At 49.6% G+C, this 15188-nt stretch overlaps 1 protein-coding gene across 3 annotated transcripts in view; it reads right to left on the bottom strand.

Annotated features, from left to right (window-relative positions):
* Nucleotides 1–15188, bottom strand: part of Ubtd1 (ubiquitin domain containing 1) — a 51221-nt gene that overhangs the window by 13177 nt on the left and 22856 nt on the right. The window contains exon 2 of one of the 3 annotated variants that reach the window (XM_008760420.4): nt 1178–1235. The exons of 1 other annotated variant lie outside the window; for it this stretch is intronic. The gene's annotated coding sequence lies outside the window, so the exon portion shown is untranslated. The remainder of the gene's footprint in view (nt 1–1177; nt 1236–15188) is intronic. One more of the 3 variants, XM_008760421.4, reaches the window with a different exon arrangement.

The raw sequence follows: 15188 nt of genomic DNA, 5'->3' as shown, positions 1-15188 counted from the left end.
ACAGGCCTGATGGATGCTGTGTTCCCGTGCAGGTCTCATGGCACAGGGCCAGCATTTTTCCTAGTGTAGAAGAGGGAAATGGCAGCTAATAAATAAATCAGGAGCTCTTGGGGGATGCTAGAAAGGTCTCCTGTATCTGTCCAGCTCCCTTTGCTACCTTGGGACTGTAGGGAGGGAGGGGAGGAGGGAGAGAGAAAAGTGAGGGAAGAGCTCTTTGCCACTGTTTTTCACACAGGTAGACCAGATGTCTTAGCTGCCATCAAAGGGGAAAACCCAGTGAGTACCAGCCATGCCTAAAGTGCCACTCTGGACTCCATATTAATTGGTATCAGACATGCCATCCCATTAGCACACAGCATTAAAGGTAGGGCTGAGAGTGATACTTTAATATCATATAGCCTTAGCCCTTCGTTTTCTGATGAGGAATCTGGTAAGAGGACTTGCCCTGGACCCTATATCTGTTTCCCAAGAGAGAGAGAGAGAGAGAGAGAGAGAGAGAGAGAGAGAGAGTGTGTGTGTGTGTGTGTGTGTGTTTATGTATGTGAGATAAATTCCTTCTGTTAAACTATTCTACCAACAGAGCAGGCTAAGTTCTAACAGGAACATGGAGATATCTGGAGCTAAACCAAGTGGTTAAGGTGGGCAAGGCAGCAAGCAAGACAGCAGGAGCAAGGTGACAGGAGTCAGAGGCCCAGCCCAGCTCTAAATCCTGGACCCCAGACCACTCCTAGGACTGAGTGCCTAACAGGCCCCTCGCAGGCATGAAGAAGCACAGATTTAGGAACCAGCTAGATGCCAACTAAGCACGGCTGTCTTAGGGCTCAGTGGTGGAGACCAGTCTATCTCATACAACTACCCTTAGGGCTCAGTGGTGGAGTCTCCTATCTCATACAACTACCCTTAGGGCTCAGTGGTGGAGTCTCCTATCTCATACAACTACCCTGCTTGGGGCAATTACGACAGTGACCAGTCTCCTATCTCATACAACTACCCTGCTTGGGCAATTACGACATCATGTGGAAGCCTACTTCCGTTGTTAGATAAATCTGAAGGCAGAAATCGAACACTAATTCTACTTACTCCTCACTGGGGAGAATGGAACACAGACACACAAACCTGAAGATTGATAAGCCCCCTGTATGTTGAACAGCATAAAACAAAAATGCATTTACTATACCTGACTTACCCAACAGCACAGCTTAGCCTGGCCTACTGTCTTGGTCCATTTTCTGTTGCTATAACAGAAGAGCAGAGAGTAGGTAATTTAGGAAGGAAGAAAAGAGGCCTATTTTGGCCCATAGTTCTAAAAGTCCCAAAACATGGTGCCAGTAACTGTCTCTAATAGGCAAGCTAAGTCAGTACTATGCATTAGAACAAAGCAATTAAGGTCAGCTTCTTCATGAAGTTGCAGTTTTGAAAAACATGAAAACTCTTGCTCTTTGCCTCAATGTGCAGGAGAACGCAGGGGTGAAATGCATGAGGTCATGTGCTGCAGCAGAAAAGCCAAAGAACAAGCTGCATGTGCTCAGGAAAGGAAAGGGGCAAACATCGAAGAGAGCATCTAGCCATCACGGACAGATCCCTAAAGCTCCTCTCAACGTGGCTTAAACTGGAACTAAGCCTGCCTGAGTGCTGTACCCAGACTTAACTGGAAGGAATGAAATACGGAGAACAAGAACCAGGAGAGCGCCATGAATAACACTTAGGCATTGGCTTAGTTAGATTAACTGAGAGGACTGAACAGCCGAGGTGAGGCCTAGTACGAAGTACACTAGATCTCTGCCCCACAGCAAACGCCACACCAAGCATGTTCAAAACTACTGGGGTCAAGCTGGGCATGTGGCACACATCTGTAATCACAACAGTTGAGGAGGGAGAAAGATCAGGAGTTCAGGATCATCCTCAGCTATACAGTGGGTTCTAGACCAGCCTGAACTGTATGAAACTCTATCTCAAAACAAACAAACAAACAAGCCCTACATGTATGATCATAGCTAAAACGATTGTGGTGTTCCCTGGTGAGGCTCCAATACCTCTCAAACCTTCGCTTAATTTAATCTGCAGTTTGTTCAGAAGCCAGTAAGGATCTCTATGCCATTATCTTTCCGGGTGGCACTCTTAGTGGAGTAAACTTGGAATGAGAAGTCCACGTCCTCTTCCCCTGTGTGATCCTCCACGCATATCTGCCACACATGAATGCCACTCTTTTATCTACCTAGAGCCTCTGCAAGCTGCTCAAAGTATGCACACCGATGCTCAATGCTCTGAGATCTTGAACCCCATTGTTTCAAGGATCATCACCCACTTCCTCGTGCAGCACAGCGTAGGACACACACCATTTAGTTTGCAGACTGACTGAGCACATTCATGCTCCAAAGCCAAGTTTGGGCCTTGCGGGCAGCTGTGCCTGACTCATCCCTTCCCCTTCCTCTACAGTCTGACTCACCAGCCCGGCAGACCTCGGGCCCCCTGCTTTTCTTCCGTAGCACTAAGGGGTCAGGATTTCTAGCCTCAATCCATCAGGATCCAGGACCACAGCCTTTTTCCTGACAGGCCTGAAGTCCTAACACCAACTCTGGGGACACTCTGGGACATCCCCATGCTTTGCTGTTCTAGCAAATGCCTGACTGTCAACTACTGGAGGACAAGCTCTTGAGAACCAATACAGAATGGTCCACAAGAAATGTCACACACACACACACACACACACACACACACACACACACACACACACACACACACACACACCCCTAGAGAGATACAGCTCTGACTTAATTGCTCTAGAGTCTGTTCCTTGCTCCCAGCACCACAGGGGTTTAGAAGTTCTCCAGATGGTTCCAATAGACAGCCATGCCAAGAAGCACTGATCAGGAACTTGCTACACGGCCAAGCTGGCTGCTTTCTCTGTGTTTAAATCAGGCCTCTGTGAGGGCCTGGCAAGGGGCATTCTGGGAGAACCCTTTGCCTGCTTGAGGCTGACCATCTGGACAGTCGGGCTGGCTAATAGCAGTAAGGGATAGCTCAGGGGAGACCCTGTGCTTGGGAGAACCTCAATGCATATCCAGAGGGCAGTTACCGCTGCAGAGAGAACAAACCAAGCCCCAGCCCGGGCACACGAATCTGCAGGGAGACAACTCGGATGGGCTTCCTGCACTCCTTACCTCTAAGGCTGGCAGGCCCTTTCACTTCTCCCTCTTTCTGACTCCACTCAGCCTGAGGCCCGACCAGTGTGGCCAGAGCTGAGACACTTTCTCCTATGAGGACACATAGGACTCTTCTCTAGGTCCAAGATGTGGTTGTGTGCATAGAAAACAATCAGTTCCAAGGCAGGGGAGTGAGTAGGAGAGCAGAGAGAGGGACCTGGTTCCCAAGAAAACCCCACTCCTCCCCAGCTGCTCCAGAATGAAGGGGTAAAATCTGACTCATTAGTGTCTGTGTGACTCACAGGCAGGCAACACACTTGCCAGAATTGGGTGGGCAGTCCACAGGGGGCTCCCACCTGGAGCTGTGCACAAATAAAGTCCATCCTTCTATCCCCTGGGTGTTCCAGGACATATCCGGCCACAATAGCTGCTAGGCTGGGTGGCTGTTCTGGCAAGAAAACCTATCTCAGCTTGGGCCCCCAATAGTCACAGGCTCCAGGGGCTGGCTCAGTAAGTTACTAGCTGGGCTGGGAAGGTGAGAACACTAAAGTGTTTACAACATCAAAAGGCAGCTTTGAAATCACAAGACCTGGGTCTACTCCTTGAAGCCAGCTTCATAAATGTGACCTAGGGCAGCCAAACCTCTGGACCTTAATCTCAACATCCATAAACTGACAGTGTGGTACAGTCCTATGACCCAAGTACTTGGGAGCCCAGGGCAGGGCATCTTGAATGTAAGGCCAGCCTGGGCTACATAGCAAGACTGCATACCCAAACAGCAAGAACCATAAAGCAATCAGAAACAAAAGCCAGGTCTTCAGTGAGCAGAGCCTCCTACTCCTTCCACAGGGGGATAACAGGATGCAGATTTCTGGATGAGACAATAGCCCCAACTCTAGTAGCCCCATGTCCTCCGTCTTCAGATGAGTGGTAGCAACTTCTCCTCAGTGGGCACAAAGACCAGAGGCGCTGGCTGTGCCCAGTCAGTCATGGAAATGCCAGAGAGGCTGTCCTGGTATCCTAAGGTATTTGTTTTGGCAATGCCTAAAGAAGTGGTCTTGGAGAACAGAGAGCCAACAGTGATATGTATCCTGGAGGGTCCTGACACGTGTAGGGAATAGAAGGGTAGCAACCCCCCCACCCCCGCTCCCCGGCATTCTCACAAAGCACATCGCAGGCCTCTAGGCCACAAAGCAGGGTCTCCAAACTGAAGCAGGAAATCTCCATGCTCCTCCTGCTCAGTCTCCTTAGCCTACAAAATGGGCTGATGGGCAGGTGAGGCCTGGTTTAAGGAACAGTATGAGACTGGGCTTTTGTTTCTTTCCTTTTTAAAAACTGCAAACTCTTATCCCCATATACACCCCCAAAGAAGGTAGCAGAAGGCTTTCAAAGAAGCTGTTCTCTGAGGCAGGCACAGTGAAGCAGTTTTGGGGAAGGGGGTGGAGTGCATACACCACTCCTCCTGATAGCTCCATGAAGACCACAGGCTTCAGAGTACACGAGCCTCAGCTCCCACTGGCAGTACCTTCCCTGAACTGCTCAGTGGGAGCTGCGCTGGGCACCATTTAACTCAGCGCTGTATGACAGGGACATCTCAGTTGAGATGCTCTCCGAGACCAGGAGATTACATGGCAGGCCCTTCCTGTATCAAGTGGTCTGGGCAGAGCCGCTTGGGATTCTTACTGGGCTCCTCTGCACCACAGTTCGTAGCTGCTTCTCTTTCCCATTCAACTCCAGTCCGCTCACTGGAAAGCCTGTAAGGACTCCTGGCTCTCCAAAACACAGCCCTGCCCAAGCTGCAAGGCAAGCCGTCTGTGCTGTGATATGTGTACACACACACACACACACACACACACACACACACACACACACACACACCATACACACACACACGGGGAGGGGGGGTTGCAAGACTAAGGAGCCTCTCCACTCCCCAGTCTGTGTACACCCCCTCCGTCCCCAGCCAGTTAGAGTGGAAACTGCTTAGACCACTCAGTCATTCGCTGGTCTGGTGGGGCTGAGCAGTGGGCAGTGAGATGAGAATAAGCCTCCGACCAGACAAGCTTATCACCTTGACTCAGCTGAGACTGAATCACACAAATGATGCACAATTGCGCAAATGATACAGTAAGCTCACGCTTGTTGTTATGAAAATATCTGAATAATTTAGGAAATCCTTGGAATGTGTGCCCTGGCACATTTTTAAAAATATATAAACATACAATAAATAAATATGCAAATTCAAAGCTGAAACAAGCATCCAATAGGTAGGAACAAGCACGGAGGCATGCAGCCAGTCTGCGGGGAGGGAGCATGCGCCCTGACCCACTGCCTCCCCCATCTATCAAAGCAGTGGCTGGAACCCAGGGCTGCTCACCTCTGAGGCCTCCACACCTGACCCTGTGTGACAGACTCTGGCAGGGAGGGAGGCAGCCTCAGCCCCCGCATTTCACCCTCCTGCCAACACAGCAGACTGCCCAACTTTGGCCTCTGCTGCTGCTATAAAAGCACGCTCTGGACCTCAGTTTCCCTTAGGGGTAATGATGAAAACAGAAGTGTCTGTGTAAAAGAACCACCCAGGAGCCTGTGGGCCAGCTCTGCAGCCATCCTGATCCCTGTGCTGACAGGGTCAGCCTGAAGCTCCATACTGGGCCACCTTCTAGTTCTGAGGACCCTGCTCCCCACCCCCTCCTCCCAGGTAACCCAATTCTCGGTTCTCAAATGACAACGGGGTAGAGCCAGGAGGCCTGAAGGCAGGGAAACAGTTGGTTATTGGCTGCTAGGGTGTTCAGGCACAGACAAGAGGGTCATGGCCCAGATTCATTTCAACATTTGATTCCTGAGCACCCCCTGGGTTAAAGACCTTGCCAAGCCCTTAAGGGCCTGGGAAGTGAAGCTGACATTTTAATTACCTTAAGAATATCCAAAGCCTAAGGACTGCCTCCTCAGAGAGGTCCTCCCTTCCAACACGACAAGCAGCCTCCCTACTCCCTACCTCAGCTCTCCTCCTAATTCAGCCACTGGTAACTCACTAACTTGATCCCATCTCCACACTACTGGAAGAAGCCTCTCTAGGGCAGGGCCTGATCTCTCCTTCATAGCTGTCTAGGTCCCTGGCACAGACTGAGTTTTCAGTGTTCCTTGGGTGGCTGGGTAGATGATAAATGGATGGACGGATGGACGGACGGGTGGACAGACGGATGGACGGACGGATGGACAGATGGACGGATGGATGGATGGATGGATGGACGGATGGATGGATGGATGGATGGATGACTAGCAATGGTTGACATAAAGGAGACTCAAAAGGCTGTAGAAATCAAAGGCAGGACTGGGGCATGTCTGGGAAGACTTACTGTAGGAGACAGGACCTTGGAACCTTGGTTTTGGAAGAAATGTTTCATATAGCAGGAATGGGAGAAGCAGAGGCCTTCAGTCAGGTGGGCCAAGGCAGCCAGCAGGACCAGGATGACCTGGATGGATTGACCTGGACCTTGCAAGGTCTAATGGTGCCCTGCCCCATCCCACAGTCCGCCTACTTACGCTCTTTGTGGATAAATGAGGACTCTATAAATATCTAAATGCATGCCTGTGGTGTGGCATGGCGATTGGGGTCACTTCTAAACTGAACTCTAGCTGGCACTCACTGGACTGCCCTGGAATTCTGTTTGTTTGCTTGTTTGTTTTCAATCTCTGTGCCTCTCTCAATCAGCTCCAGTTTAACTGGTTATGTCACCATGGAGCACTAAAGAAAACTCCCAACTTTGTCAAGACAAAGCTCTTATTGCCTCTGTCTCCCGGGCCTCAAAAGTAGGTATCTCCAACATCATTCAGGTAACTCAGTAAGTGGTTTGCTGTTTTGTTTTGTGACAGGGTCTCACTGTGTAGCCCAGGCTGAGCAGGGACACTCTGTGTAGCCTAGGCTGGTCTAGAATTTGTGATCCTCTTGCTTCAGCCTCCTGAGAGCTGGGGGTACCGGTATGTGTTACTCTATTTAGCTTACGGGTTAACTTCTTAATGATGGGAATGCTGGCATGTCACAACTCAAACTCTAGCCCAGTAGAAGCCTTAATGGACTGACAGGATCCAAATCTAAAAGGATGGGTGTGCCTGGACTGAGAGGGGCTTAAGGAGAGAGATAGAGCAGAAGAGGTGAGAGAGAAGGCCAGAGAAAGGCCAGAAAACCCAGAAGCACACAGCCCCTGGTGAGCTGTCCCTCATGCCTACACTGTGTCACCCTTAAAGGGGGGGGGGGTCACACCTTTGCCAACCAAGTGCTAAAGCACTGACACAGAGCAATATGGAGGGAGGTGGGTAAGAACTGTGTCCCACAACACCTCTACCCGGCACATGTCAGAGCTGGGGTAACCGCCAGCGGTCAGTTAGTGGTCCTGTCAAGCTGGTCTGTTTCCCAACAAGACTGGCAACTCTAATAAGCTCAGGTTTGGTACTTGCAAGGAAGAAAATCTGGATGAATGCATACCAACCTTCCCACTGAGGGCTGGTGGGTAGGCCTTGACTTTTCTAAGAAGCATGTCTGTGCACAGGTGGGCTTTTTGAAGACAATGTACCTGAGCGTGTATGTTCCTTTAGCATTCATCTAAATGAAGTTTAGTAGAGAATCTGAAACCATGTGGGGCAATGGAGACCTCTGCTATGACAAGTTTGAGACAGCCCAGCTGGATCTTTAGTTGTAGAAAAACTTACTGATCGTCTTGGATCAACTAAAGCTTCGATTTAAGCTGCTTTCTCTGACACATGCCTCAGATCAGCTATGAGGAAGGTAGGTGCAGTGCATACACTTGGAGGCCGAGGCAGAAAGATTAAATGAGTCTTGCACTTGCAAGCCTGCCTGGGTAGCAAAGCAAGACTGTTGTCTTAAAAGCTAACAACAAACCAAAACCTAAACAAAAATGGGGTTTGGGGCAGAACTGAGTCTGCACATTGCAGGAGCACCTGACATGTACGGGTGCTCAATGACTTAAGAGAATGAACCGGAGGTGAATCACACAGGGGAGGTGATGCTCAGCTCTCCTGAGAAAAGGTGACAATGAGCTTGGTGGGGACAGGAATACCAGAGAATACCTGCCACCACTCTTGGTGGAACAGTCTCTTAGCAGAAGGCAGACTGACAACTGGATGGCCAGAGGAGTTATAGATGCTCCAGGCTGTAAGGTCTCAGGGAGTAGAAGGCCATAGGGCCTGCCTAGCCTGGGGCTGCTGGTCACAGCCCATATCACCTGTCCTTTCTGAGACTAGTCTGACAAGGGCTTAGGATCTGTGTCAAGAGAGAGCTGAGTCAGTTGGGGATGGGTGGGGCTATGCAGAGGCAGGGCAGACAGGTCAAGCCTCATTCTCTCAGGAGTGCTCCATTGGTCCACACTGGCCAGAGCAGCCTCCCTGGGCCCCTCCCTTGAGGGGGTGGCTTAGGAGACAGGAGCCCCTCTATCAAACCCAGGAGAAAAGAGTCCCCCAGGAGAAAACAGCCTGAGAAGAAGGTACCCCTGCAAACAGGCTGCAGCTGCTAATTGTGCACTAGATCACCTGTCCCAAACCTACTCCCTGCCATAGATGCCAGCTAGGCTGTAGAGCGAGGTGAAAAGAGAGGGGAGGGCGAGGTGAAAAGAGAGGGGAGGGCGAGGCGGTGCCAACAGTGCCAGGCAGCAGGAGCTATCTGTTTTCACTAGAGCTACCAAAAGGACAGAGAGCCCTGTGGGCGCGCCTCAGAGCTGGTGGGGAAGGCATCCTCTTGGTTTCAGCTCGGTTAAGGCTGGCGGCCCTGACCAGGGATATTATTCGCTTGCAAGTGAGCATTTAGTCGCCTTGGTGACCCAGGGAAGCACAGGGCAGGCGCCAGTCACAAAGCCAGAGAGAGCCCTCTATGTTACACTGGGCCTTGACATTTCCTGCTGGGAAAGTGGTTAAGTGCAAAGCACCCCTGCCTCAGTGGACTCTAACCTTGGGCCAGGAACCACATGGTACACGAAGACCTCAAAGATGTGCAAGGCTCCATCTTGCCCCTCCAAAAGCAAGGACAGAAAGCTGGAGAAAGAGCAAAAGCCAAGATGAGAACACATTAGGGAGAACGCAGAAGAGGCTGGGAGAGGTGGGTGGCAATAGATAACAAGTCAGCCAGCTTCACCTGCTTGGGCTGCTCTGAGCAAAGATGAGAGCACCTTGGCTTGGAGGCTCCCTCCCAGCAAACCAGTCAGTTCATGCACCTTCTCCACTGTCCTACCCTCCTAATAATGGCATCCCACTTGGCTGACCTTCCAACTGCCTGCTAAGCCAGTCAACTACCTAGAGCCCAGTGTCACCATCTCTGCTGTCTAGGCCCCATGTAGCCCTAGGTTCCACCCCCACTGTACTCCAGGCTGGCCTCAGTGAAGGCTTTTTTTTTCTTTATTTATATGTGTACAAGTGTTTTGCCTGCATGTATGTCTGTGCATCATGTGTGTGTGTGTGTGTGGTACCTGTGGACATCGAATTGGAGTTACAGATGGTGGTGAGCCACCAGGTGGAATCAAACCTGGATCCTCCATGAGGGCAGCAGATGTGCTTAACTGGCAGCCATCTCTCCAGCCCCATCACCGGTACATTTTCAAGCAAAATCCCATCACACTTGGGTCTGTCACATTAGCCATGCCCCCTTCTTTCTTTGGATCCTTGGGCAGTAGGTAACCTGCCCTTGACCTAGGAACTATCTCATTCTTCCTGGATGAGAGGATCAGGTTGTAGACTGGGCTGTATATGCCTGCGCTCAGCCCCCGGACTGTAGAAGCTGCAGAAGGAAGCGCAGTCCACACCCTGTAATACTAATACAGTAAGGAACCCTCACCCAGTCCTTCCTCCTCAGTTTTAAAAATGACAAATGCCACACAGAGAAATTGCCTAATAGAAACAAAAAGAGAAAAACGTTAAGTCACCTGTATTCTATCACCTGAAAATAGCTAGCAAAGCCACTCTGAGGTATTTTCTTCTTCTCAATTCACATGCACCGCTGGGATCATACAGTGTGCATAACAGAAACTTGTAGCATTGTAAGAGCCTCACTCTGATGCCAGCTCCCAACTCAGTGCATCCCAAAACCCTGCTGCTAGTCAGATTCACCTATGGCAGCTCAATACAAATTCAGATGCCCGCCTGGCTGTGCCGGGGTGAGTGAATGAATGAATGAATGAATGAATGGAGGATGTTGTCTGGCTTTGGAGAATTGCATTTGGTATAGGGCCTACCACACAGCATGGGAAGCACAGAGTGAGTGCTCTCTGGGTGAGCCTGGGAAATAAAGACAGCAGGATTTTTTTTAATTTTATTTAGATTTCATGTACTTCCTAAGTATCCTTGATTCACTCACTCACTCACTCACTCAGTCGAAATATGAAGTATGAAGCCCTAGGTGTGGGACTGTGGTCAGAGTCAGACACTGTCAAGGTCAGAGCCAGCAGTCAGGGAGACAGACTGGAAAGCCAGTGAGAGATCAGGTTACAAGTGCAGAGCACAGAGATGCAGTCTCTGGGCAGGGCTGGGGCACTGCTGGGCCAAGAACACTGCCTGACACTGCCCCAGAGATGGAGGACCTCTGACGAGGTAAAGCAGAAGGGGACATGCTGATGGCTCAGTATGGGCCCCAAGAAAAGGGTATGGTGTTGGGGTTCTGAGCTGCTGTGATGGACAAGGGGCCTGTGTGGCCTAGCGGTGTAAGGTCTTTGCGGCAGGCAGTCTGAATGGAGATGGGATGGAGGGCTGGGTTTGGTTACATATCAGATAACTCAGTTTCCTAAAACCCCGGCTGGAGACATAACTAAGGCAGGCGCATACCCAACCACTAAGCTCTCCCAGCATGTTTCTAATTTCCTACACTGAGATGAAAGTCCTCACACATAAAGCTTTGGGCACATTTCAGCTTGGTTCCCTGTGACAGAATTCTCACTGGGGAATTTCTAGGTCAAAGAGCAAGGATATTTTTAGGGTTCTTGGTCCTTTTGCCAAACTGCTTTCCAGAAAGACTCTGGACTCCCATTTCTACCAGTAGTGCCCAGATGTGATTTAGTGCTCAGGCCCAACAGGGGTCAGAGGTCAGCTCCTGTTCCCTCCACAGTCAGGACAAAGGACTCCGGAAGCACCCTTATGAGGTTCTGAATGAAAGGATTGTTTCTGGAATAGGTGCTCTACCTCAGCAGGACCTGGGCTTTGCAGCAGGCCGAGCACTCTCCTTGTTCTAACCCATCTTCCTTATTGATAGTGATGTCACTCAATTGCTCAAAAACACTCCCAGGACTTGCCAATGCCTGTAAGACAGAGGCTGGAGAGATGGCTCAGGGGTTAAGAGCACTGACTGCTCTTCCAGAGGACCTGAGTTCAAATCCCAGCAACCACACAGTGGCTCACAACCATCTGTAATGGGCATCTGATGCCCTCTTCTGGTGTGTCTGAAGACAGCTACAGTGCACTCATATAAATAAAATAAATAAATCTAAAAACAACAACAACAGAAACATTCCCCTCCAGGACTGGCCAATGCCTGTAAGGCAGAGGCTGGAGAGATGGCTCAGGGGTTAAAGAGTACAACTCACTTCTTCCTGAAGACCCAAGCTGAGTGTCCAGCAGCCACTTCAGGCAGACCACAGGCGTCTGCAACCCCAGCTCCAAGGGATCCAACGCACTCTTTTGGCCTCTACAGGTACACACACACACACACACACACACACACACACACACACACACACACAGACTGTACACTCATAGACACAGACATATTTCTAAAAAATCCTAAAATATAGTGGGTTGGTCTAATGTTATTTATATTTTAATGCTAATATTGGGCCCCTACACATAGACACATAAAACGCTCAGTGACCCTGTCCCAAGTTATTTCTGATTGGTAAACAAAGATGCCAAGGGTCAATAGCTAGAAAAAAGAGACACAGGTGGGGTTTGGGTTTCACTGGTTTGGGGTCAGAGGAAGACCACAAGAGCAGAAGAGTGCAGGGTGTGGAAAGAGAAGCCACAATGGGTTAGGAGTCAAGAGAATGTGGCCCTGAGGACTGGCTAATTCCAGTTAAGAGCAGCCCAGATGGGGTTGGGGATTTCACTAGGCTACTGTCTTTGGGCTCCTGTGACACAGCAGTGGGGCCACACACTAACAAAGGCACCTGCCTTCATAGATTGGGCTGAATACCCGAAGCCACCACTGTCTTCATAACCTCTCTAAGTGGAGCAGAGAAATGGCTCAGTGGTAAAGAGCACTTGCTACTCTTCCACAGGATCAAGTTTAGTGCCCAGCATCTACAGTAGAGAGCTCACAACCACTTTTGACCCCCAACTCTTGGAGATCCAATGCCCTCTTCTGAACTTCAGGAGTACACGTGCGCGCGCGCGCACACACACACACACACACACACACACACACACACACACACACACAATCTTGAAATAAACCAAAACCCCTTTTCTTAGTGCCTGGCTAGTTGGGGGAACAATGAGTGTTGATTCCCAACCAATCCACTAAAGTTTAGGACGGTCACAGGAGACGAGACAAAGACAGTAGGCAAGGGGTTGGGGATTTGGCTCAGTGGTAGAGCGCTTGCCTAGGAAGCGCAAGGTCCTGAGTTTGGTCCCCAGCCCCGGGGGAAAAAAAAAAAAAAAAAAAAAGACAGTAGGCAAGCCATGGCAAAGGCCCCCATGGAACTAAAAGAGGCAAGGGCAGAGGTGGGAAGGGCAACGTAAGAGCTGTGAGGGGTGTAAAGGCCTGACTCATGGTGTAAAAAGGATGTGGTATTCATATCTGAAAGGAATTCAAGTTACTTCTGTGTTACAGGCTTGGTCACCAGCCTGTGGCACTCCTGGGGCTCGGTAGAACCTTTAAGAGGTGGAGTGTACTAGGTAAAATTCTGGGACCCTGGCTACCATGAACAGACCTCCTCTGCCAACAGGCAGAGTCAAAAAAGCACAGACTGAAACCCCTCAAACTATGAGCCAATAAAACCTTTTTTCATTTTAAGGTAATTATTTCAGGTACTTTGTTACAGTAATAGCAAGTGAACTATCACAAAGGCTTAAGGAAAAAGTTAATTCACCCAAATCTTATGTTAATCCTACTTTTGGCCTTCCTCACATCCATGGCTGACTTAGGGCAGGGTTTGGCTCAGGAGGGGATACAACCTCCTTCCACTGAGGTGTTACTGCAGGAGACAATTCTGGGTCTACTACACTATTACCACTTGTTTTCACTCCACGCCCAGATCTTCTGAACCTATATCCTAGAGACCACTGAGTCACATCCATAAGAAATACAAAAGCCACTCCCTTCCCAGCCACGTGCCTAACCATGTGATCACTGAGCCCTGTCTGGCAGCTAGAGTGTATCTCCTTTAACCACATGGCTAAAAGGTGTCACAACTAAGGGAGCCTAGCAGAACAAACTCCATATTTGGATCCCACCCTTTCAGTGGCTCTGTGACCCTGAGCAAGCTTTGGTACTCAATCTGTGAGGCAGAGATGGTGATGGTGCCTCTCAACGTTAGAGAGAGCACAGAACATGCCTGGGCTTGCAAGGTACTCCATAAATGGTTGTTTCTTTTTATTGTTCCTAAGTGTCATCCTCTTGTCGTCTTGCTAGCACCAGACTTGTCCTTGAGGGTCAAGGTGTCTGTAAGATGTGACTATTACACAAGACAAATGTCTAGAAGGATGGCAGGCTGAGCGCAGTGTGTCTGACTGTAGTTCTGATGTTAAAGTTCCTGGGCACAATCAGGATGCTCTGAAAGGGTTGGTGGCAGTGGAACCAGGAGGTAAATAATACATAGAAGTATGATGTGTCAAGGAGGCAAAATCTCAATATCTCTAGATCTTTACTTAGGCAGACAAGAAATGCTAGGGCAGCTAGAAGAACCTATTAGCTCAAGAATGCCTCATCCGAAGGAAAAACAGGGAGGCAGACAAGAAACAGGAAGAGGATAAAAGACCTCTACAGGAGACCTAGGGGAAGACAGAAATGTAACTCAGTTGACGAGCCCTTGCTTAGTACATACAAGGCTCTAGGTTTCATTACTGGCAGGAAGAAGAAAAGGGGAGGGTAGGGGAGAGAGGGGGAAAAGAAGGGAGGGGAAGGGAAAAGAGAAGGAAAGGGAGATAGGGAGGGGATGGCAGGAGAGGAGAGAGGAGGGGGCGAGAAGACAGGGGAGGGAAGTGGGAAGAGAAGGAGAGGGGAGGGAAGGGAAGGGGGAGGGGAAGAGAGGACAGGTCCTAGGAATTATCAGAGCAGCCTAGTCTCCACAGTCAGGTCCCTCTGAGAGAGACAACTGTCACATTACCACTTACTGTATGCTTCAGGTTCCCCTCAACCTCTGACACCGTTCCTGGTACCACACGGTCCTTCATAGCTATCCCTATTCTCCCTCTGGCCAGGCACACTCTGAAGAAGAAGGTGCCTATGGTTCTAGTTTTACTCTTCAGAAAGAGCCCTTCAAAAGTTGCAATGAAAATACTGTGGGCCACAAAGGAGGCAAAATATGTCTGGGTAGCAAGAAGACAAGTCAAGCATTTTGAGGGTATCCAAAAAGTTTGGGGTAGCTTAGGCAAGTCATTTGGCCTCTCATTGACTCCTACCACTCACTCTAAGACAGACTGCTGGTGTCTACGCCACCAACCAACAGAACAAACCCAGCACATGGCACGCACAAGGCGGGCACACTCAGGCTCCTGAAATTTTACTGAATAACAGAACTGTCCTCACAAGGACACAGCCCTGAGCAATAAAGTAGCAACAAAACACAGGCTGTAGAGCAGTGGCTCTCAAACTTCTAATGCTGCTAATGCTGGGGTCTCTCAATACAGGTCCTTGGATTGGAGTGACCCCAACCAAAGAGTTACTTCCATTGCTACTTCATAGCTATAATTTTGCTACTGTTATCAATCATAATATAAATATCTGATATGAAGGATATCTGATACGAGACCCACAAACCCACAGTTGAGAACCACTGCTATAGAGGGATGGGCCGACATGAACAAGCACCTCCTATTCACTGGTACATCTGAGAT

The sequence above is a fragment of the Rattus norvegicus genome, chromosome 1, assembly GCF_036323735.1.
Source record: "Rattus norvegicus strain BN/NHsdMcwi chromosome 1, GRCr8, whole genome shotgun sequence".
NCBI classification, from domain to species: Eukaryota; Metazoa; Chordata; class Mammalia; order Rodentia; family Muridae; genus Rattus; species Rattus norvegicus.
Note: the sequence above shows the minus strand (reverse complement) of the source record. Positions and strands in the feature narration are given on the sequence as shown.